This window comes from Rattus rattus, chromosome 4 (assembly GCF_011064425.1).
Source record: "Rattus rattus isolate New Zealand chromosome 4, Rrattus_CSIRO_v1, whole genome shotgun sequence".
Classification (NCBI taxonomy): domain Eukaryota; kingdom Metazoa; phylum Chordata; class Mammalia; order Rodentia; family Muridae; genus Rattus; species Rattus rattus.
This window is the reverse complement of record NC_046157.1, coordinates 9179968-9202288: the sequence shown is the minus strand read 5'-3', so window position 1 is coordinate 9202288 and position 22321 is coordinate 9179968. Positions and strand designations below refer to the sequence as shown.

Below are 22321 nucleotides of genomic sequence, written 5' to 3'. Positions count from 1 at the left end.
CGGGGATGGGGGTGGGGAGCAAAGCAGGTGCACAGGTGCCAAGGGCAAGAGGAAATCTTGGGCACCAGGGCAAGGTCAGAAGAGGGTAGAACTAAGCTATGCCTAGTGTAGTATCTGACCAGAGACAAGCAAGACGGTGAGGCCGAAGGCAGGAAGCCAGCTAGAAGCTCAAAGAGAACAGGTTTCTAAAGTGCCCTTAATCACAGCAGAACTGAGAACACTGGGCAGGGCTGAAGAGAACTAAGTGTCTTGGGCCCATTTCCACTCACAAATGGTTCCCCTGAATTCTCTTCTGACAAGGCCATACATAGACTTGTGTCTGGAAGTAAACGTATTATTGGCCAACCATGTCTGAAAGACCATTCTGGCTTCCTCCTGACAGCGCTTGGTAACGTGTGATTGCTATAGAGGAGACTATCTGAGGGGGGTCATAATCCAGCTGGAGAATCAAGGCAGAACCAGGACAAGCAGAGGAGGGAAAGGTCCCCCCAGTGGAGCAGGGAAGACGCTAGGAAGGAATCGCTGGTCTCTGTGAGGTGAAATGAAGTCACCATGTCACTTCTCACAGTCGGAGGGCGCAGTCTTGGTGGAGACAGGAGGCTGAGGAAGAGTCTGCTGAGGCCCACTCGTGACTGGATTCCTAGCAGGATACGAAGAGGGGTTCCAGTAAGGCAGAAGGAACGCTGCTGGCAGGAGACGCCCGGGCCTCTCAAGAGGGCTTTAAATGGAAATGCAGAGCAAGGGAAACTCTAAGGGCAGAAAATGTACCAGGCAAACAAGAGTGGCCCACGGTGAGTACCCAGCGGGGAGGGGCTCCGGATTCCTAGGGAACCACGGCAAAGTGGATGTACACAACCTTCCCAGGCCAGAGAAGGGGGATGAAGGGGGAAAACCGGAGAGGGGAGAACAGGGGCCTGCCTGCAAGGAGGAACAGAGCTGACAGGGGCTGCCGTGAAACGGAAAAAGCTGAACACAGAGGCTACAGTGAGACAATACTGCAGCAAGTGACTCCTGAAGACTGAGTGTGCCCGTGGGGGGGGGGGGGGCGGGGGCAAATCCAACGGGGTGTCGTGCTCCGACGGCCATTAGGAAAGGAGGAAGGTCTGAATAATGAGGATCCACATCAGAGTTCTCAAAATCGCAATCGGTCTCAGTATCTCTACCTCACCCTGGCCTAATGTCACACGTCCACGCCACCACTAAGCGACCATAGGCATGGACTCTCTCAACTACTGGGCAACTCCTTCCACGTACTGCATGTACACAACCATATAACAGTACCTCAACGCCGGCCCAATTCTGCTTGCACGTCTGTTCCCTGTGCTAAACACGACCTCCTACCCAGGCAGCAATGACACTCTTTATGTCTGTCCTGGGTCTCTAGAGTGACAGACAAGAAAGGTGAGGCTGACAAGTGTCCTTACTGTTCAACAGGTAGACTGTTAGTCTTTAAAAGAAAATAAAAATAGAAACCCCTGTTAGCTTCCCACGCTGATTAGCCAACAGTGTGACCGACAGTCAAGGGCACCAGAGACTTAAAGGTGGCTAGGGATACAGTGTCACAAGGAAAAGCAATGGGGGCAGAAGACAAACACTGTGGGAAAAGATGATGTTGCCTTCCGTTGTGACTTCAGAAAAGAAAGATTCCAACACCGTGGGAAAGTGAGCGGCCAACTACCAACAAGGTGCAGGGCGGGGTAGCTCCTGGCAACAGAGAAAAGGGGAGAGACAGACCTCCAGCCTATCAGAGTCCCAGCCAAAGACTAGGAAGGACAAACGAAAATGGTGCTTCCAGGGTCAATTCCTATGCCCTGAAGTGACTTTGACGAGAGCCAGGTTCCCAGTGGGCATCATTCCCCTGACCTATGAAGTCAGGTGACTCACCAAGGTCTGGAGTCACTAAGGCCTGGATATAACAAGAGCACCTGGAAACCCCAGGGGCTCCCTCACGGCCCGACAGACACCCTACTGGAGTGAGACCACAACAGTTACATGCTTCTCACACTTATAAACCCAGTGTTGCCTTTTGGGTCTCTCGGGTCCATCCATGCAGCAAAGATATGGACAAGAATGAAAGAAAGACTTCATACCAATGGGCCAGAGCTCCTCATGGACCCAACGATGCCACCAGAGTCCACAGTCAGGATCCCAGAGCCACTGTCCCATCTTAGACAGCAGCCACCAAAGTCCTCTCCAGAGAGATGTTCTAGAGTCCCCTGCAGAGCTCCTTCTGTCCATCCCACAATCCTCCCCCGCTCTCTCGTACATGCACTCAGTTGGACAGCTCTAAGGTTTAACGAACATGACGTGCCTTCACAGCCAAGTTCTTCAATCGTCAGCCCAAACAGTGTCACCATCAACACAACCGCTATCACCACACACCCACTTGACACACGAGAAAGTCGAAGTTCCTGGAACAGCAAAACTCTGGGTTCCTTGGTATTCCCAACTTCTAGCTAACTTAGGGGCCTCCCTTGGCTCCTGAATCCCTCACAAAAGACACAGCAGTCACGGCCAGTCTTTCTAGCCCAATCCCCTCAGCGATACAGGTGATGTTCTACTCAGTTTCTCGGCTGCTGTGATAATCAGTAACCACAGCCAACTGAGGAGGAAAAGGTTTACTATATCTCCCAGACTAGACTTGGTCACTGGGAGAAGTCAGGGCAGGAGATGAAAACAGGAGACTGGAGGCCAGAACCATGGAGGGACGCTGCTTACTAGACTGCACAGGAACTCATGGTCAGCCACCTCTCTTATATACCCCATAAGCACCTGCAGGACGGCACCACCCACAGTGGGCTAGGCCCTCGTGCATCAATTATCACTCAAGAAAATGACCCAGAGACATGCCTACAGTCTCACATTCAGGAATCTCTAGTTTCTGTGAGGTGGGCAAACACGAAGTAGCCCAGGCTCTCAGAAATCAAGGTGCCAAAGTCAGAATGGGTCTGAACCACCTAACTTCCTGTTACCCACCAACGCAGTCTAGGACTCAGAACCAGGGATGTTTCTCATGGTCCCAGGCTCCAGCAGCTGCTTCCATTACAGTGCACAGACAATATCACCTACACCAAGGAGCCTTCCCTCTCTGGCAGCAGCCTTGCCATGGAAGAGAGACTTCCTCTCTTGAATTTGGACCAAACCTCTCCCTGGGCTGGGCTACCCACTCACTTGTCAGTGGATGACCTCTAGATCTGGCTGCCAATCTTTAGGTACCCAGGCCTTCTACCAGGATTCTTCTGTACCTGAGTAATTCCACATCAATGTGGTACTCAGGATCTGGTAATACTTCTCGAACTTCAGAGACAGTTCAGCCATTCAAAAGCTAAGGGTCAAATGGTCAAGATTCCTACTTCTCCCCACCATTTCCTATCCTGCACCTTGCTTACTGTTCTACTGTCTGGTCTCTATGTTTGCCCACTTCAAATTACTTATCTAGGGCCACCCCTGAGCTCAATCCCAGCTCTCCGAATTCCTAACTTTGTGCGGATTGCATTAAATCCTAGCTGCCTCCTCCAGCTCCATCTTCTAGGAAACCACCTGTACAGAAGGAGGTGCTCAGTAAGGGACAGAACCTGCCTAGGCCTCCATTTATAACCATGAGAGGGGAAGGCTACCTTTGCTGTCAAGTTAGAAATTGTGAAACTAATTACTAATATTTTGACCCGTAATCGCGGCTAGATAATCTGTGCTATATAACCTCAAGTCCAAACACAAACCCAAATGCATACCAGTGGTCAATAAATACTGGGTAAATCCATGTGAACACTTAGCTGGAGAGGACCAAACAGAAGGGCCTGAAAAGACAACCAGGCCAGGTAAAGTTAATAAAACTGACTTGACTCTGATTAGAGGTAGGATTGGTATCACTGCTTGACTATTGCTGGTAAAGTAGGTCTAGAGTCAGCCCTTGTGGTTTGACTCTAACTGACCTGGCAAGCCAGTGCTTCCCACAAAACTTCAGAGTCTAGTCTCTCCATCTATTCATTTTTAATAACAAAAGGGGAAGGACCAGAAGCTGGATTCAACCAGAAGCAGTTCTCTTCAGCATTGGCAGTGCCCATGACCTTCTTAGAAATCCAAATATATAAAATCCTAATTGTATTGTTAAAGCCTCTGGGGAGGTAGGGAGAGCCAGCAAATCTACCAGTGACTGATTTCCTACCCTGAGAACCACTGGTAGAGAACAGTTCTACCATTCAAAGTACCTAAAGCTTCCTTACATGGCCTGGCACCACCACCATCCCCGCACTCCCACAGACATATGTACACGTACACACTTACATACATACATCACACAAACACATCACACACGCACCATACGCATACACCACACACCACAGCACACATACATATCACATACATCACATACATCACACATACAATGACATACACATATCACACACACGCGCGCGCATCACACATACATATAGACATAAACACACACACACACACACACACACACACACACATTCCCTCCACTCTGACTTGTAAGTCAGCTGGGTAGTTCATGTGATTGAGTCTGACAGCTTCCTCCTGTGATTGATATGGAGGACCAGAAGACAGAGTCAATTCCCTCCAGGGAACTTTATTCCACTTACCACCTCAGCAGTACATATCTGTCTCTGTACTTAAAAAGAAAAATCAAAACATGAAGAAGAAGGATCAGCCTTTTAAACATGGGCATCAGGCACAAGCTTAAAAAAAAACTGTAAGGGAGATTATTCCTGGGGTAAGTCAATAAAGAATTATGACTCTAAAATCTTAAAAATAGACCTTTGTGAACCAAGTGGTTTCTTTTTTTTAATACAAACTCACTGGAATGGGTTAGAGCATTTATGCCAGAGATACATGTGTAACAAATCATTTCTTGTTTGATATCAAAACAATAAAATAACCCAAGGAGGACATGCACTGTCCTCCTGTAAAGCTCACGTTAGGGAGAAGGAGGCAGGAAGATCAGGATTTCAAGGCCAGACTGGGCTTTGTAATAATTACAAAAATAAACAAAAGAAGAATAGAACAATCTAGACAAAGCTTAAAAGTATGATACTATACCAAAAAGCACTATGGACTGTTAAGTCCCACAACTCTTGACCTAGTACCTAAAATTACCATGGAATAAATGAATTACCAACGAATAAATGAACAAATGAATGAGTGAATGAATGAACTGCTACTGTGTTATGAGAAGAGGTAGATATGGAGAAGTTAAAACCCTAGCCTAGACGAACTAGGTTTGAATTTAATACGCGTAACATAAAACCAACCCCTACACCCATGCAGGCACACATACATCCGTTCTTCAAGTATCTACTATTTATCTGCCTCACTCCAGGCAGGAACGAACACTCTAAAGAACGGAAAAGCCACAACCGAGTCAAGCCAAGGGGCAACTACAATAAAAGCAGCACTCAGGGGTAAAGAAAAAGGTCATGGTGGGTAGGAAAGGATTAATTCCTGTGTTGGGGAGATACACAGGATCGTGGCTTGCTTCATGGAGATGGTATTACCATACTGAACCCTGAAGATCAGTTTGGGTTCAGAGCAGTGACAAAGGGGAAGGGCAATCCAAAACAAGGGTCTGCTGGGACAAAGGTAAAATGAGAGAGGCAGGGCACAGAAGTTCTGTGTCAGCCAGCTCCATTCACCAGCAAGACAAGAAAGACTCAGAGGACTTGCTGCCCAGGAGTTCAGCTTCTGCCCACCCCTAGCCCACTCCCCTCTGCAGGCCCCCTCCTCTAATCCTGCTGGCACTGAGGACAGTGCTGTGTATCTGCTGCCTGACAAGGCTTCCTGGCTCCCATGCCACGGCTGCTGCCTCCTCCCTGCCTTCCCCTAGGTGCCAGTTAGTGCCCATCCGCAGGCTCCCCTGTTCTTACTACGCCATGTCTTTTACACTTCTGTTTTGTGTAATTTATAAAACACATACTGCCCACGAGTTTGTATTTTTAATTCCTGTAAGAAGTTTTGGGATCCAATTTGTGTGAAAATCAGGCTGCCACATAAGGTTGTATTGTATGATAAAAGCCTCCAGGAATAAAACAGACAGTACATCCTGCTTATCAGCAGCTCCAATGCTGGTTCCACTCCATGCAGCACAGACTTCCTTATGAATGAGCATTCCTGGTTTTTTTTTTTTCATCTACTTCCCCCGGTCTTCTTGAATTAAATTCTAGGGGCGGTTCCCACTTTGCAGGGCTCCTCTTGCAAACATGGCTTGAGAACGCAATGTGTTCTGAGCTGCTGCTGATATAAACAACTCACAAAGTAAAACTGTTGTTCTGTAAAGGTCAATCCTTTAAGTCATTGAAGGTCACTATGCCCATTTCAAAGATTAGGAGGAAGAGGGTCACGAGACTGAATCCAAATGAAGAATCTGGGATATCTGGGGTGTTGTTCACTCCTTCCTTCAATAGCAGGACTCAGGGAATGTCTGGAGCCTTCCTGTTGACTCCCTAGGGTCTCTCTTCCCTCTGAAAGTAAGGGCATGGGCTGCCTTCAAACTAGGTCCCATCCCACTCCATCCTTAACCAGCCCACTTTACTCACTCCACATCACAGGCTGCACCAGACTTTCCCATAAAGCATCTTCTTTTGAATAGCATAGAAAATGAAAGCATTAAAACCGCCGCTCTTGACTGGGGAGAGGTGAGAAGTGCATGTAGAATGGTACCCAGGACTGGATCTTGGATAGGGGGAGGAAGTTCACGCAGAACCCGGTGAAGTCAACACAGAGTGAGTATAGAATGTGTTCCCAGGAGGGTACTGCTGTCAGCCTTCGTGTTGACGAACACCCGGTAACAGCGTAAGATGTCAAAACTGTGGAACACTGGGCTGTAGTGTGTGGAAATACACTCTACAGGGCTCGAGGTTTTCCTGTCCACAAAACTGTAAGTTTATTTGCTGAGAGAACAATAACGACAGAGGATCCCCATTCATCTAGGCAGGCTCTTGTGTTTTCCAAATTGCCAGGACAAGACACAGCAATGGTGCCTAACAGGCATGAACTCCCTTGCCCTGTCAACCGTGTGAGACACGTTTTTTAGACAGATGGATTAAAGAGCAGAGACCTAAAGGGACAAAGTAGCAAGCGGAGACACTTGTAAAGAGCCAGATGCAAATCTAGGCAGATTCGCTCAGGAAACCCCTGCTCCTCCACAATACATGATAAACCAACGTTTTCCAAACACCTCCAGAACCTTCACGTGGCTGGCCTGTGTGGATCTAATGAAAACTCATCACGAGAAACGAAACGGAACGACTGCACTTAAGATTCAGACTCAGCAAGAAGCTTCTTAAGGCGGTGAAAATCTCACTGGAGAACCAGACCTTACTGCATCATCAACGAATGGCCTTTCACATCTAAGCACACCCTATGAGCCTGTCCTGAACACCGCCTTTCCTGGCACACTGTTCTAGAAAACTTGTATTCGAGTGAACAGTGTGACCTCCAGCCTGCTCCCTGATGGTGCTGCATTTCTGAACTGTCAGTTCTAGAAGATGGCAAAGCAATGGTTTGCTATTCCAGGGTTTGCAATGCTAGCTACTGAAGAGTCAGTAGGAGCATGCGTGGTGTGGTAGTGCACACCTTTAATCCCGGCATGCAGGAGGCAGAGGCAGGTGGACCTGTGAGTTGGAGGCCAGCCTGGACTATGAAGTGAGTTACAGAGCAGTCAAGGCTCCACAGAGAAACCCTGTGTCTGGGGTTGGGAGGGGGGACAGTCATAGGACACTGGGGCACCTAACAATATCTCAATCAATCTGAAAAAGAAAAGCTTTCTCCTTACCTCCACTATAAGATAATCAAGGCACAATACCGGCCTCCCTCACTGAACAATGGTGCTCAATAAATAACGGTTCTGAAGAGCTGACAATCCCTCAGAAGGACCAGTGGCTGGCCACATCCGAAACCTCCTTCGGGCTGACCCCAAATTGCAGCCATTTGTCTTTACAAGGTTCCCAAGCAGATATCGGCCGTGGAGAGAAGCCGGAGGAAGGAACAAAGAGACTGAGAGCACAGAAGACAAGAAAAGTTGGGGCAGGTGTATAAAAAGCAACATAAAGAAAAGAAATCTAGAAGCTGGAGTGCAGGAGACCTCGCTGCAGTGTGGAAACCATGCACTGACCGCCTGCCGTGTGTGGACACGCAGCAGTGCTCACAACCCAAGTTCCCTCGGAATGCCGACACAGTGAACGCAGGCTTACTGCAGCCTGGCTTAGTAAACGTTAAAGCTTAGCAATTTCTTCTCGAAACGTGCCCTTTCTACTTACACCAGACTTCAACGCATCATGCCTAATGGTGACATTTCATTGATAGGTAAACAGGCTCGGATAAGGGAATATTCATACCCTAAAATAGAACGAGGGAAAAAGTCTCCCAGGTCCTTCTGCCACACCTGTTTCGATACAGGTGCGGAAACTAGAAGAGCATTGCGGGGACTGAGCAGATGCAACCTGGGGCCACATCTTCAGAGCTGTGGTGGACCGCATTTTGTAGATTATCTCCGTTCCATCTAGCGCTTCCCATCTGCTGGCTTCTACCAGAAAGAACGCCGGTAGATTTGCGGTGAGGTGTAAGACAGAATATAGGAAAGAAGAGCTGGACTCAAATAAAAAACGGTCACACAAATACACATGACTCACCAGAATAAGAAAAGCTGGGAGGGCAGAAAAAATGGGGGAAGCGCTTGCTACGTAACAGAATAAAGGAAAAGTGACCTATAAGCGTGAAGAATGAAGGTGCCCACCCAGGAGTCAAGGCTGACACTTAAGCCAGGTTACAGGTTCGCAAGGATGAGGCTCTGCCCAGGCAGGGCATCAGAACTCCGCCTTGCAGAAGACGGAGAGATCACTTCTGCCCATGGCGGTTGCTCAGCTGGAAGGAAACCGGCCGTGACCAGAGAGTTAGGTACCAAATAGTTTCCCGCCTCTTGCCACCCAGATTCCGGCTGTGATAAGAACTAGTGTGAGGTATGTCACCGTGTTGGGGATCTCTACCCAGGCAGCTTGATGACTATTGGGCTCCCTGTAAGTTATTCTGCCTACACGGTCAGTCTGTTAAGACCCACCTCTCACCCAGAAGAAAACCTGATGGTAGTTCACTCCAGCATCTGAAGTCAGACATCATCCGGAACACATCTCATCCTCCATCACCGCTACTAGAGTGAAGGCCCAATCCTCCTTGGCTAGGAGAGCTGAGAGACGGGTACCATAACTCAAATCAGTTTACTAAGGCGAACTAAATCACTGTAGCACAACCAAGTTAAGCGTATCCCCCAACTAGCTTACAAACAAACGAGACTCAGACTCTGGCTATTTTATTTGACTTTGACAATCACTGGGGGATCAACCCCTATTTTACTCTTCTAACTGCTGGCCTGGCTACCTCCCCAGCAGTGTGCCCCAGATACTTGGTGCTTCTCCTGGCCATGTGCTCATTGACCATCTCCCCTCATGGTAGCTTCCTCCTGGTCTCTCCTCTCTCCTCTCACTTCTCCACCCCCAACCAGGTCACTCAAACCCCACATACCTCTAATCCCTCCAGTAACTAGCTGTCGCCAATTTTATTTAACTAACAGTTTTAAGTCAAGGAACAAGGTTTGCACAACAAAAGCTTGTAAACATGGGAAGTCTGTCACAGACCCAGACCCTGCCAACAGCCGCACAGAAGAGACACAGGAGGGATTTAGGGTTCCTGGGCCTGGAGGTGGGAGGAGATCATGAGGGAGGAAGAAGGGAAAGAAGGGAAAGAAGGAGGAAAAGCCACGATGGGTTTGGTAAGTTCATGAAACTCTGGCCCTGAGAATTGGCCAGTTGGAGTTAAGAGCAGCCCAGATGAAACACAGTAAATAATAACTCAGGGTTATCTGTAGGAAAGTAGATTCTAATAGCCTAGAGGGTAGGTATCTGCCCAGCTCGTGTGCTGGTGGTATTGTGAATATAAACGTTATGTGAGTCTTTTCTCCAGAAAGTAAATGGCCAAAGGCAGGGAAGAAACCCTGGATTGGGATTAAATAGTTTCTCGAACAAATCACCAACCCTTCGAAATATTCTGAGCTGGGAAAGGGAGAAAGGGAATACTTTCACTGGGAAACAATCCTCTTGCAAGGTTACTAAAGATTCAGCAAAGTTCGGAGGCCACTTAATTCTACTTGACTTGGACTCCCTCACATTGCTTTCAGAGACGAGCTTAGTAGTTTGGGAAACAGTCTCAAGGATTCCGAGCATTCATCCTAAGACGCCTTCTTATGCAGCAGCTCCCACGCTAGGCTGTGTGTCCTCCTTAAGGACAGACGCCTGTCTGGATTCCCCTGAGTACCTATTCACTATCATCCATACTTATCTGGTAAATAAACTGAACCAGCTCCTCTGAATTACATGGGAAAAAAAAATGAAAATGTCAAGACGACCTTCACTGTTTCCTCCTTAGTGTTTAAAAGAATGGCTCACACAGAGGAGGCACTCGGTCATCCTTGAAAAGGAGGGTGGAAAGGCATCAAATGGAAAAGTTTCTAAGCTTTATGTCAACCACAAGTTCCCATAAAGACCCCTGCCTTGTCTGGTCCTTTATGCAAGTTAAGTCTCACAGGAAAGAAGATGGAAAACAAGAAAAGGAAAGGGGTGAGAACGTCAAGTGCCCTTCAGGGGCAGCTGAGGCAAGAGGTGGGTGAAGGGGCACAAGGAGACAGAGAAGGATAAACAAGACCTTTCCGTAGCTAATTTAGACTTAATAAGATAGTTTGCTGAATGTTAATTAAATACTCAGTGGTTGTTACTAACTGTGGTGATTAACTTAATTTTGAATTAAATAAGCAATAAATGCTTAACTGAAGTTCTATTAAATTTCACCCAGCAAGTAAGGGATATGCGGCTGTTAATTGACTTTAAACAAGATAGTTATGGCAAGTTAGTTGAATTTTTATTACCTGAAGATAACTACCTTATTAAATCTAAATTGACTATTTTATTTAATGGGAAAATATGTCATCTGTCCCTCTAGTTCACCAAAATACATGCCCAAATGGGTTCACAATTAATCCAACCTATTTGGATTATGTATTATCTTTCTGGTTGTGGTCCTCTTTTACTACAGACTCTATTCATTTGGGAATGAACGTGGCAAGTCTCACACAATCACAGCACTCAAGAGGTTGAGACAGGAAAATCACAAGCTCAAGGGTAGCCTGGCTACATAAGGAAAACCCAGACAAGATAAAACAAAACAAACAAAAAGAATGAGCGTGCATCAAAGCACAGGGTCTAGGGAGGAATTATATACAAGACTGAAAACAAGGATAGGGACTCTGCTTTCTTTATGCAGATACAACTTGGTGATAAATTTAATACCATAATACCAACGTCTCCAGTGTCTCCTGCTTCACTGATACAATAACCTCTGTAATCATTGCTGTTCAAGGGTTAGGAGAGTAACTCGGTAGTAAAGCGCTTGTCCATTAAGCAAAGAAACCTTGGTTTGATCCCAAGTATCCACCAAAAAGGAAAAAGAAACAAGGAAGGAAGGAAGGAAGGAAGGAAGGAAGGAAGGAAGGAAGGAAGGAAGGAAGGAAGGAAGACATTCATACCGAATCTTACATGGCCATGTGGAAGGGATGGCATGACATCGTTCCCACCCCTGGAAAAGAGTCAGCAGGGTGTGAGCCTTTGTGAGTGTTGACAGTTGCTGGGCATAATGCTTGTGTGTGTGTGTGTGTGTGTGTGTGTGTGTGTGTGTGTGTGTGTGTGTGTGTGTGTGTTTTATGTTTTTTACTTCATGTTCCTCCTTTAGAAAATATTCTCCATGCCAAGATTATCAGGAACTACTCTCCCTCCCAAGGTTATCAGACAATGTCCTCTCTGCCAAGGTTAATAACTCCATGATAATCAGAGACAATAAGAGTCCAAGAGGCATGGGTGTGTCTATGTCCTTAGCAAAGATGGTAAAGGCTGTGACCTTCAGGATAGCCCTGAAGGCTGTGGGAAAGAACTCTGAAAACATGAGTTTGAAAATATGTAAACAGAATCTCTCAACTATGCAAAATGTAAGGATGTGATATAAATTATATGAGGGGCTTCACAGACCTAAAGAGCAGAGGCAGCGGCACTCTGAATCAGTTTGTCAGAAAAATACTAAGGAAGGAGATAAAGAGACTGGGGAGTGATGGTTACCTACCCTGCTAAGTTTATTGTTTTTGCCTACAAAGGCAGAAAGATTCTTGAGCTAAAGGTCAGCCTGGGACAGAGCTAGTTAAGATCCACACATGGTGGGAATGGTGATCTCAGATCTGGATCCCACCAAGGAAGCTTACTGTTTGTGCTTACAAAGGCAGGCAGATCTCTGGATTCATTTGCCACATTTTTAAAAGTGTACTTGCTATCCTTTTCTAAGAATCAAGGGGCTGGGGTTGGGGATTTAGCTCAGTGGTAGAGCACTTGCCTAGCAAGCGCAAGGCCCTGGGTTCAGTCCCCAGCTCCTAAGGAAAAAAAAAAAGAATCAAGGGGCTAAGGTCATAAAATGCTAATTCATGGGATAATCAAAAGGGACCCTAAAGTAAAAAATTGAATTGATATGTAAATAAAAGACTGAGCTTTGGTCTGCATGAGATGGGCTACCAGACCAGTTCTATTTTTGGAATTTTTTTTTCCTAGCAAGAGCTGAGCTGTCTGGAGATCTCTGAAGAGCAAACACAGCTCTTTGAGAATTTTTTTCTAGCAGGATTTCTGACTTTGGTCAGAAAAATCCAAGATTTTTTTTTTCTAGCAGCTTTTCTGACTTTGGTTGGGAAACTCGTGAGCTATCCAGAGAGCTTTTAGAATTGATTCTAGCATGACAGAATCGTCTCTAGCAGAGAGCTGTCTCAGGCAGACTTCAGAGCCAAGAGCTATCCACAGAGAGCTGCCTAGGGAGCCATCGCAAGCAGACTACAAGGCTGTGAGCTTGCACCCCATCCTTTGACTTCACATCATTTCTTTTGCTTCTCCCAAACAACCCTGTTCCTCATTACCCCTGAGGCTGGTTCTTGGCATGTTTATAGTATAGTTCCCCAGAAAGTAAAAACAACAACAACAACAAAAACAAACAACAAAAACCCATCAGAATTGTAAAACACTCTATACTTCTAGAGCACACTTCAAATGAGGCTGAATTTTTTACTGTAATATTTCAATCTAGATTGTCCAATTTCTTCAAAGACTAGAAGTCAGTATTTCCCAAAGAGTCCATACATGTTCACACTGAACAGGTTTCCCAGGGTCTTTACAAGATAACAAAGGGTTGATATTGTCCTTAAGAATAGTTTGTCACCCTTTATGGCAGCTAGAGTGAAAATGGACCTCACAGGTCCATATGTTTGACCGCTTGATCCCCATTTGGTGAACCTTTTGGGAAGGATTAGAAGAGGTGGCACTACTGGGGGGGGTTATAACCTTGTAGGCTTTGAAGTTTCAAGAGACCACGCCAGGCTCAATGTCCTCTGAGACTTGTGGGATCAGATGTGATCTCCCAATTGTTCTCTGCACCATGTCTGCTACCATGATGGTCAGAGATGAACTCTCTGAAATAAGCAAGTCCCCAGTTAGATGTGTGCTTTTATGAGCTGCCTTGGCCATGGAATCTCTCCGTAGCAATAGAAAACAGTGAGTAACACCTCTCTAAGACCCTGGGAAGAGGAAAATAAAGTCCTACCAGAGTTATGCTGGCACCCACCATCCACATGGCCTCTCTGCTTTGTAGTCCACACCCATAAACCCAACTTCCCCAGACATCATACAGTTCATCAACTAAAGGTCTCCGCCCATGTTACCTCCCCCTATAAATTCCCTCACCTCCCCAGCTCACTAAATTCCCACTCCGACTTCAATGCTCACTCAAATGTAACATCCTTTCCAGCAGTAGAGCCTCCCTGTAAAGGGCCCTGGAGCTGGCCACTAGCAAATCGCAGCCTGCAGGTATTAGCTACACAGAATTGTGCTTTTCTCTTCTAACATGAGATCTAACTTCCTGTAGCCCAGGCGGACATAGAACTCAGGGTCTTTCTGCCATCGTCTCCCACATGCACACTGTCTTGACAACTTATATGGTTATCTCGGGCTTGGCCAGCACTCGGGATTCCTTCCTAAGCCATGGTAGCATTTACTGTGCTTAGTAGTTTTTATCAGCATGAACCTCGGTATACCTGGGAAGAAGAAGCTTTAATTAAAAACGCACATTTAAGGTTTTCCTGTAGGCAAGTCTATGGTGCATTTTCTTGAAAGGTGACTGACTAGGTGGGTACATTAACAGTAGGGAAACATCACCCCTACAAAATGGTTCTGAGTTGCATAAGAAAGCAGACTGAGCAAGCCAGTAAGCAACAGTCCTCCACAGTGTCTGCTTCAATTCCTGCCTCAAATTTCTGCCCTGCCTTCCTGCTCAGTGACCTGATGAACCTGTTCCTCCATAGGCTGCTTTTGGTCACCGTGTTTGAACATAGCAACTAAGATACTCACATATTTGTAAAGTCACCACGTGCTGATGAATATACGAATGGGCTAACTTGATGAGTAAATGTATTCTACCTGTAGGGTTCTGTCAACTGCCAACATTAATCCTCTCAAGTGAATTGGCTAACCTCCAGGCAAGGGAGGGAAATGGCAAACTACTGGAAGGCTGACCTCCTTTTCACCTCAATCTAAGAAAAGGTACCACTTACCTGTCTGGTCACCACAGAGTTTACCTTTCCCATGAGTCAGAGAACACCCTGATCTCTGGGTGGCTACACCTTACTATAGTCCCTGAAACTGATTCCTTTCCATACCAAACAAGACAGAAGGTCCAGGTGCCAGCAAAACTGTTTTCTTCCTGGAAGGTACACAAGGTGGCACTTAGTGGAAATTCATTAGAAACAGTCAGTGTGGGTAACACTGTGAGCGCCTGGCACTTTATTCATTACAGCACTGAGCTCCCACAGTCATAGTTAGAGATCATTATCAAGATGGGCCACAGCATGGAAAATAACAGATCCAGGAACCCAGCTAAAGTACACAGAGACAATCAATCTTTCCAAACTCTTAGTAGCGAGAGCAATTTCTGCCACCTGTCACATCTAGACCTAAGCCTTCCCATCCTCCAGTGTCTCAACAAGCCCAGGCACTCCCAGCAAGCTCCTGCACAAGCTCCAGCCCCAGCAGGCCTCTTCTGTGCCCCTCAGAGGACTGTCGCACACTCTAGGTAACATGCTTCATCATCCCGAATGAACGAAGTGGTGGCAGTCTCGACATCCCGGCTTCCCAAAAGCAGATCATCCAACCATGTTCCGTGAGTCCCTAACCACACCCGAGACAAAACAGCAATCTGTCTGCTGAGCCCTTGGCTTGGGTCCGGCATCATGCACATCACATACAATGCCTCGTTCGGGCTTCACATGGAGGTACAACCACCTGTAAGTGACTCATCCTTCAGATCAGAACACTGCTGAGAAGCGAGCAAGGACAGAGGCAGACACAGGACAGCCAGACACGATGGCTGCTTCGCCCAGGAGGCAGCGGTAGATCTGCTTTTAATTTTATTACGATTATTATTTATGTACTTACTCACCCACCCACCGACTGGGTTGTGTGCACACACATGCTTGCATGCCATGGCACACACGCAGAGGTCAGCGCAAGTGCTTTACCTGGTGAATCATCTCACCAGCCCTACTGCTGATGTTTTCGTATGCAAAGAAATCGAGGCTGAAACCTTAAACTCAGAAATCTTTTGATTTCTAGCAAGGCATGGTGGCACCAGGCTGTAATCTCAGCTATTACTCGGAAAGCACTTCATACGCACCTAACTGGCTCCCCTCAGCCAAAAAGCTCTCAGCAGGATGGGACTGAACTGCTCAACCAAGACACACAGGGCACAGCATTCTGAGATTGCTGAGACACCAAGGGACCTGGCCTGGCCTGGCCTGGTCCTGTAGTTTGCCTGTCACATAAGATTCTGTGGAAAGCCTGGCTCTACCCATCAGTTGTAGCTTTCCATTTCAATAACTGAAAGCTATCCGGGAGAGAGGTGAGGCCATTTCACAGTCAGTGGCTAGAGAAGAAAATCCTATGGCTAGAAAGATGCAAGCGTAACAACAACAAAACAAACAAACAAACAACACGCTAGAGCAAGGCAGTCATGGTGGAAGGAGAAACAGTGCCCAGCTGCTCCCTGAACACTCTGCACAGCTGGAAATGCCTGAGAATGCCTGAAGCTCTCACTCACTTAAAAAGCATGCTCCTCCTAACAGTGGTGCTCTTGCTAGCAAGAGGCCCCAGAGCCGTGCCTAGATGAAGTCCCCCTATTAAATGGTACAAGTGAACTCAATCATAGAGGCACTGACATCGAGATGTCATCTCTTCACATCGGGGAGAGCGTCACCACAGGTGCCAGATGCCATGCTGGGCACTCTGAATGGACCACACCCACAGATCTCAGTGCCACGGAAATCTAGGTCCTCGCTATCTGCAAAGGGGGCCGCACAGATCCGCCATCGATGCTCATGAAGCACCGTCATGGGAATTTCTTGCATCCTTCCAAGTGCATCCTGATTTATCGTGAGATCTGAAACTCATTACCTTGAAAGTAATGAGTCAGAAAGTAAGTGTGTGTGTGTGTCTGTGTGTGTGTCTGTGTGTGTGTATATATATATACATATATAAAGTAATATCATTATTATTAACTGAAGCTCAGGAGTGTTCCAGAACTGAACTAAGCTCACTGAACATTTTGTTTTCCCTACACCAAACGCCTCTGATAATGGCACTGTCAAAACGACAGTCCACTAGATCCCAGGCCTTTGGGCTCAGCATTCACACGGTCACTTTCCAGCTAACCCTTCAAAGCCCCACACAGGCAGCTAACGCTGCTAAAAGCCACAGTGAAATTACGGTTTCCTGCCCGTGCATCTGAGGCAAGGCCGTTCCCAACAACCATCTCCTGTTCACATGAAAAACTTGAGGAGCAAAAACACAAGTCTTGGGCATGAGTCCAACTCTCGCTCTGACACTCAAAGCCTTGTGCCTCCGTGGGAAGGTTTCACCCGTGACTTCTTGCCCACTCTCTGCCAGGAAAGACAGATCTCACCAATATATCTCTTGAGTTGCAACTAGGCACTAAGTAATAAAAAATGATTATAAAATGCATTTCCCACATGGCAAGTGCTATTAAAGGCAAAGAGATACCAACGGGCTTGGAGACCTGAGTCCTGATATGCAGGTTTAAAGAGACAAGGAAAAATCAGCCCAGAGTGCTGGCCTACACATGTCATCTCAGCCCTAGGGAGGCGGAAGCAGGAGGATGTCTGGAAGTTGGAGAGCTTGCTGGACCATTTAGGGAGTTTCAGGTCAGCTAAGGCTACATAATGAATAGCTGAAAGAATAGAATGGTATAAAATAAAATAAAACTTGAATAATGAGGATGGTGACAGGGGTCGTCTCAAGAATTGTGGAAGCTAGCAGAGAGTAAGGACTCGGGTTCTCGTGAGCCAATGGCAGGCATCAGCAGCAGTAAGACGTATAAATCCCAAACCACACCAACTATAACTGAACCATCTTAATCCTAATGTTTTCAAAGTACCAAGAAAAGTTTCAAGCCTGAGACAACACAATGATCTCCACATTATGACCCCACCCCTGGAGTGGGGAAGTATTCTTGGTCCCCTATAGAACAAACTGTAGCAAAACTTGGGAGGAACGGCCTACCTGGGAACAAGGGCCAGGGGCTACTGAGAAATCTGTGGCTTTCCTGTTCCCTCATCTGTGAAGTCAGAAGGACAATGCTGACTGCCAAAACCTGAGCCCATACTTATTTGGGAAGCTGGCCCTCAATGCCAGCCTGGGTTCTTCTCCTGCCTATGAGCTGCCATGTCCAGAAAATAGTTTTTCTCAGCCAAGACTGAGAACTTGGCGAATAATTAGTGACGAGAGCAGGAACTAAGCAATTTGACAGTACTCATTAGCCACTACGAGGAAATCAATCAATCTCAATCAACCTCCCTCTCCCACTTCCCTCCCCCCCCTCCCCTCTCCTCCCTAAGTTAAAGGCTGTCTCCCCTAGCCTGGAACAGTTTACTAGCCTCCTCGGCTGGGTCCCAGATGCTAGTCTCAACCTCTTGACCTGCTACCCTCTCTGCCTAGAGCACAGATCCAACGACCATAATCATCTGCTCACCCCATGCGCTTTACCATCTATAGTTCCCTGACCAGTTCCACCTCTCACAGAGATCTGTAAACAGGCTCTTGTATGGCTCCACACACAGGTCTCAGGCTTGGGTACCTATTTTTAAGCCCCTTTGCCTATGAGCCAGTGAGATGGCTCAAGCTGGCAAAAGCACCTGCTGTCAAGCCCGAATTCAAATCCTGTGGACGCGACAGAAGGTCAGAATCGAGTCTCCCAAGCTGTCCTCTGTCCTCTGCCCTACACAGACGTGTGCACGCATTCGCGAGCGCACCAATGAAAAGAATATCGACATGTCAATCCCCCCCCACCGCCTGCCGAATATTTCTTTCTATCATGAGAGTCTCTATTCATTCCTCAAAACGCAGCACAGAGGTCTTCACTGCCCGTCTTCAGCGGGCTTCCAGGCGAGCAGCCATGCCTTCCTTGCTCTTCCAACCGGCTGCTTTCTCACTGCACTGGGCCCTCAGCCCGCCCTACTTTGGTCTCTGATTTCTGCCTCACATGTGGTAATCACGCAGGACATGTGTATTGAACTTCACACAAGACGTAAGCGATGTACTCCCATATGGAGTATGGAGTAGATAGGGTTAAATAAGAACAAGGAATTAGAAGTCTCTTGAAGGCACAAAGTGGACCTCTGTCCTTGAGAATAAGGTTTCCGAAAGCCCGCGGCTACGACTTCAGGTGAGAAAACAGAGGCATGCATCCAGGAGGCAGAGGTGCAGTCGAGGATCACTAACCACCTGCGTGCATGAGGAAGTGCCCTGTAATGAGCCTTTATCGTGGCTAATCCAGCAAGCCCCACTCTTTCCTAGACCTGAGGCTTCACCCTGTGACCTGACTGGTGAGTGCCACCTGATACAGGTACACTCAGTTCAGTCCCAGGTCTCTGCACGCTCCAGGCTCTAAAGCACTGGTCCTTCCCCGTGTCTACATCCTGTGGTTGCAGTTAACAACGCTGCCCCCTCTTCGGGCAGCCAACGTTTCCAGAGTAGCTGTCACATGCCAGGCCCTCTTCCCGGCATCGTGAATACCACCATCTACATGCGGACATCCTTGCAAACTTCAGAAGCTTTTCTTCTTGCTGAGGATTGTGCCCAAAGTCTGGCAAACATTCCTCAAAGGCTCTACCACTGAGTTACACGTGTAGCCCATGAAAAACAGTTCAAAGCGGTGGTTCTTAATCTTTGGGTCATGACCCCTTTGGAGATCAGTGTTTGCATATCAGGTATTTACACTGCAATGCGTAACCGTAGGAAAATCACAGTTATGAAGCGGTATTGAAAATAAATCTATGGTTGTGGAATCACCGCCACAGGAGGACCTTATTAAGGCGTCCCAGCGTTAGGAAAGTTTAGAATTGTCCATTTAAGGGAAAGAAGAGATCCAGACCTAGTGGCAAACCCCTGCGATCACAGCACCTGAGAGGTCAAGGCAGGTGGATAAGAGGGCAAGACGACCTTTAGCTGCTAAGTGAGTGCAAGGCCAAGGCCAACCTGTCTCAGAAAAGAGGGAGAAAAGCAACTCTGTCCTGTGAAGTGGCTCTTGTTACATTCTAAACACCGTGGACTTACTGAACAGTTACTTCAGAATACGAAAGACAAGAGGGAGCCTGGGATGGTTAACAGTCAAGTAGGTGAGATCTAGGAAATCTAGGAACCGAGCCTCTGAAGAACCCTGTGAGGAATTATCATCATTAGGCTCACTGAGGTGGAAAGACTGACCCAAAATCTGTGGTACCATTGAATGTGCTGGGAGCCTAAACTGAACCAACCTACCACAAGAATCCCGCTCTCTCCTCTCTACATACCAAATGTGGATACAATGTGGCCAGCTCCCTCGCCGTGCTCCTGTCCCTGTGTACTTTATTTACCCAAAATAAAACACTCTCTTCGGCTGCACCTGTCAGGGTACGTTACCACCACAGCCATAGGACTTTCATCTCTTGAGCCATAAAATAAAAACTGTGCACCTGAGGCAGGAAGGTGACAGAGGGGAGCCTCGATGATTCCTTTCAGTCAAGAGCCAGAAAGATTTATGAAGGATCATAGCCCATGGAGGGGCAAGAACCAACAGGAAGGATGCACTTTTCCATACGAGAACACCCAGGATTCCCTGGGAGAGCCATAAGGTGAGGGAAATGACAAAAAAAACAGTCTCCCCGATATATTTTTTTTATCATTTTCTTACTGTCCCAGCCTGCCATTCTACTGGCTACATGGAAACCAGGTCACTCTAGGGGAATGGGAGGGAGGTACGTTGGAAGGAGCACTAACTTGCTGGCTCCATTTCCACACAGTCTGGCTATGGAGAAGGCAGGCTTAGCAGAAGGGAAGGGTCAGTGGTAACACCAGCATGGACCCAAGAAGCCACTTCCCCAACCCCATCCCCAGGTGAACGGACGCACGAACATGCATCCTCAATCCCAACGCATGTGCACTGAAAACACTACCCGCATCAAGATTTCTTGCTTATGCACTCAGATAATAGAGTCCAGTGACGACACCGAGGTCCAGGCAAGAGCTCGGCACTAACCATGCCCCTTCGCTCTGCAGGCTTATCTCACCAAACTCACTTCCTCGTCTGTAAAATGAGACTGACAGCCATCACGTCAGGCCAACTTTAGTTCATATAACTTAATAATACTTAAAAATGGGGACCATTATGAAGAAAGGAGTTACTTAGGATCCCTAGAAACTCAAATCATGTCACCAAATATCACCCTTGCTCTGGTGAAAGCCAGGAAGACGATGCCATAAAAGAAGTGGGAGCATCCACAGGAGAAAAGTAACATCGGCCAACAGAAAGAGCGATCGGAAGCCAGGTTGACATCTCCACAACTGTTCAAGTTGGGTTTCAAGAGACTCCCTTCGAAGGATACTCCCATAGCGATCTAAAGACCAACCCACTAGACCTCACCTCTAAAGCTCCCACTCTGTGTACAAACTTGGGGACCAAATCTTCAACGGAATCCTCAAGAGACAAACAACATCCAAACTATAGCAATCGTGAACCCTACTTTGGGCAACCAGTGTGGTAATGACTTGAGCGTACGATAAAGCAAAGCTTCAAAATTACATTGCTACCTAGAAAGGCTGGGAAGAAAAACATCCTCTGGCCTCAGCTTTTCTGGCTATCTTCTGGGCCTTATTGCCTTTAACCCTCATCTAGTGACCAATCTCACTCCTGGGATCTTCAGTCAGAACATATTAGCCATTTCTTCCAAGCCATGGGCCAGCGACAGCGAATTCCCCCAATATACTTCCCATTGCTTCTCTCCGGCTCACCCGAACGTTCTGTGCTTCGTGTGTACTTCCAGGCCAACAGATTTCTACCCAAGTTCAACCTTCCACACATGCAGCAGCAACAAACATTCCCGCTCCCTCTCCCTCTCCCTCCCCCTCCCCCATCCCCTCCTCCCTCCCCCTCCCTCTAAAGAGTTTAGTTAGGCAAAGTGCTGCATTCCAAAGACATATTCCAGGAAATGTCCCCACCCACCAATGCACACAACTAGCTCAGAGGCCCTCCTTACTGTGCTGGGTTAAAGTCTCAAATTCACCCATACACTTAAGGAGAAGTGTCCCCGTGCCTTCCGCCTCTTCGGCAAATACTCTATCTCCCAGAGAAGGTTCCAGAGGCCCCACCCAGCCTTGTTCTCCTATGAATCATGAACCTCAAAAGATTAATGGCCCCCCGGAGCTGTAAGACAAATATAATCTATACTCTGGGGGGGAAAAAATCGTCCTGTCCTTCAGAGCGCGCAAGAAGCCTCAGTAGGAAAAGGCACTTGCTGTACAAACATGGTGCTTTGAGTTTCTGGAACCCGACAGACTCCACAAAGTTGTCCTCTAACCTCCACAAACACGCTGACCCTTTAAAAACACAGTCGGAATAAAGCAGCCTACTCTGGGCACCTACACAGTAGCGTCTTTGTCTGGTAGGCCTTACTTCCTGCGTTTACGTCTCTCCGTCCTGGAGATCCAATTCAGACAGGACCCGTATATGGCGGCTTACTTCCCAGAGGCTGGCCCTCTGAGTAGCCAAAACACTGACCACACCCACCATGTTCCTCCCTGTCCACACACACACCTGATGCTCCTCCCACACAGGAAGGACGGCCTCCTCTTGTACCCCC

The 22321-nt window shown here is 47.3% G+C and overlaps 1 protein-coding gene and 1 pseudogene across 1 annotated transcript in view; one reads left to right on the top strand and one right to left on the bottom strand.

The window, feature by feature from the left end:
* The window catches only part of Lpp (LIM domain containing preferred translocation partner in lipoma), a 597188-nt gene that overhangs the window by 572217 nt on the left and 2650 nt on the right, over positions 1 to 22321 (bottom strand). The window lies entirely within an intron of this gene.
* Positions 12678 to 12744, top strand: LOC116899798 (annotated as a pseudogene).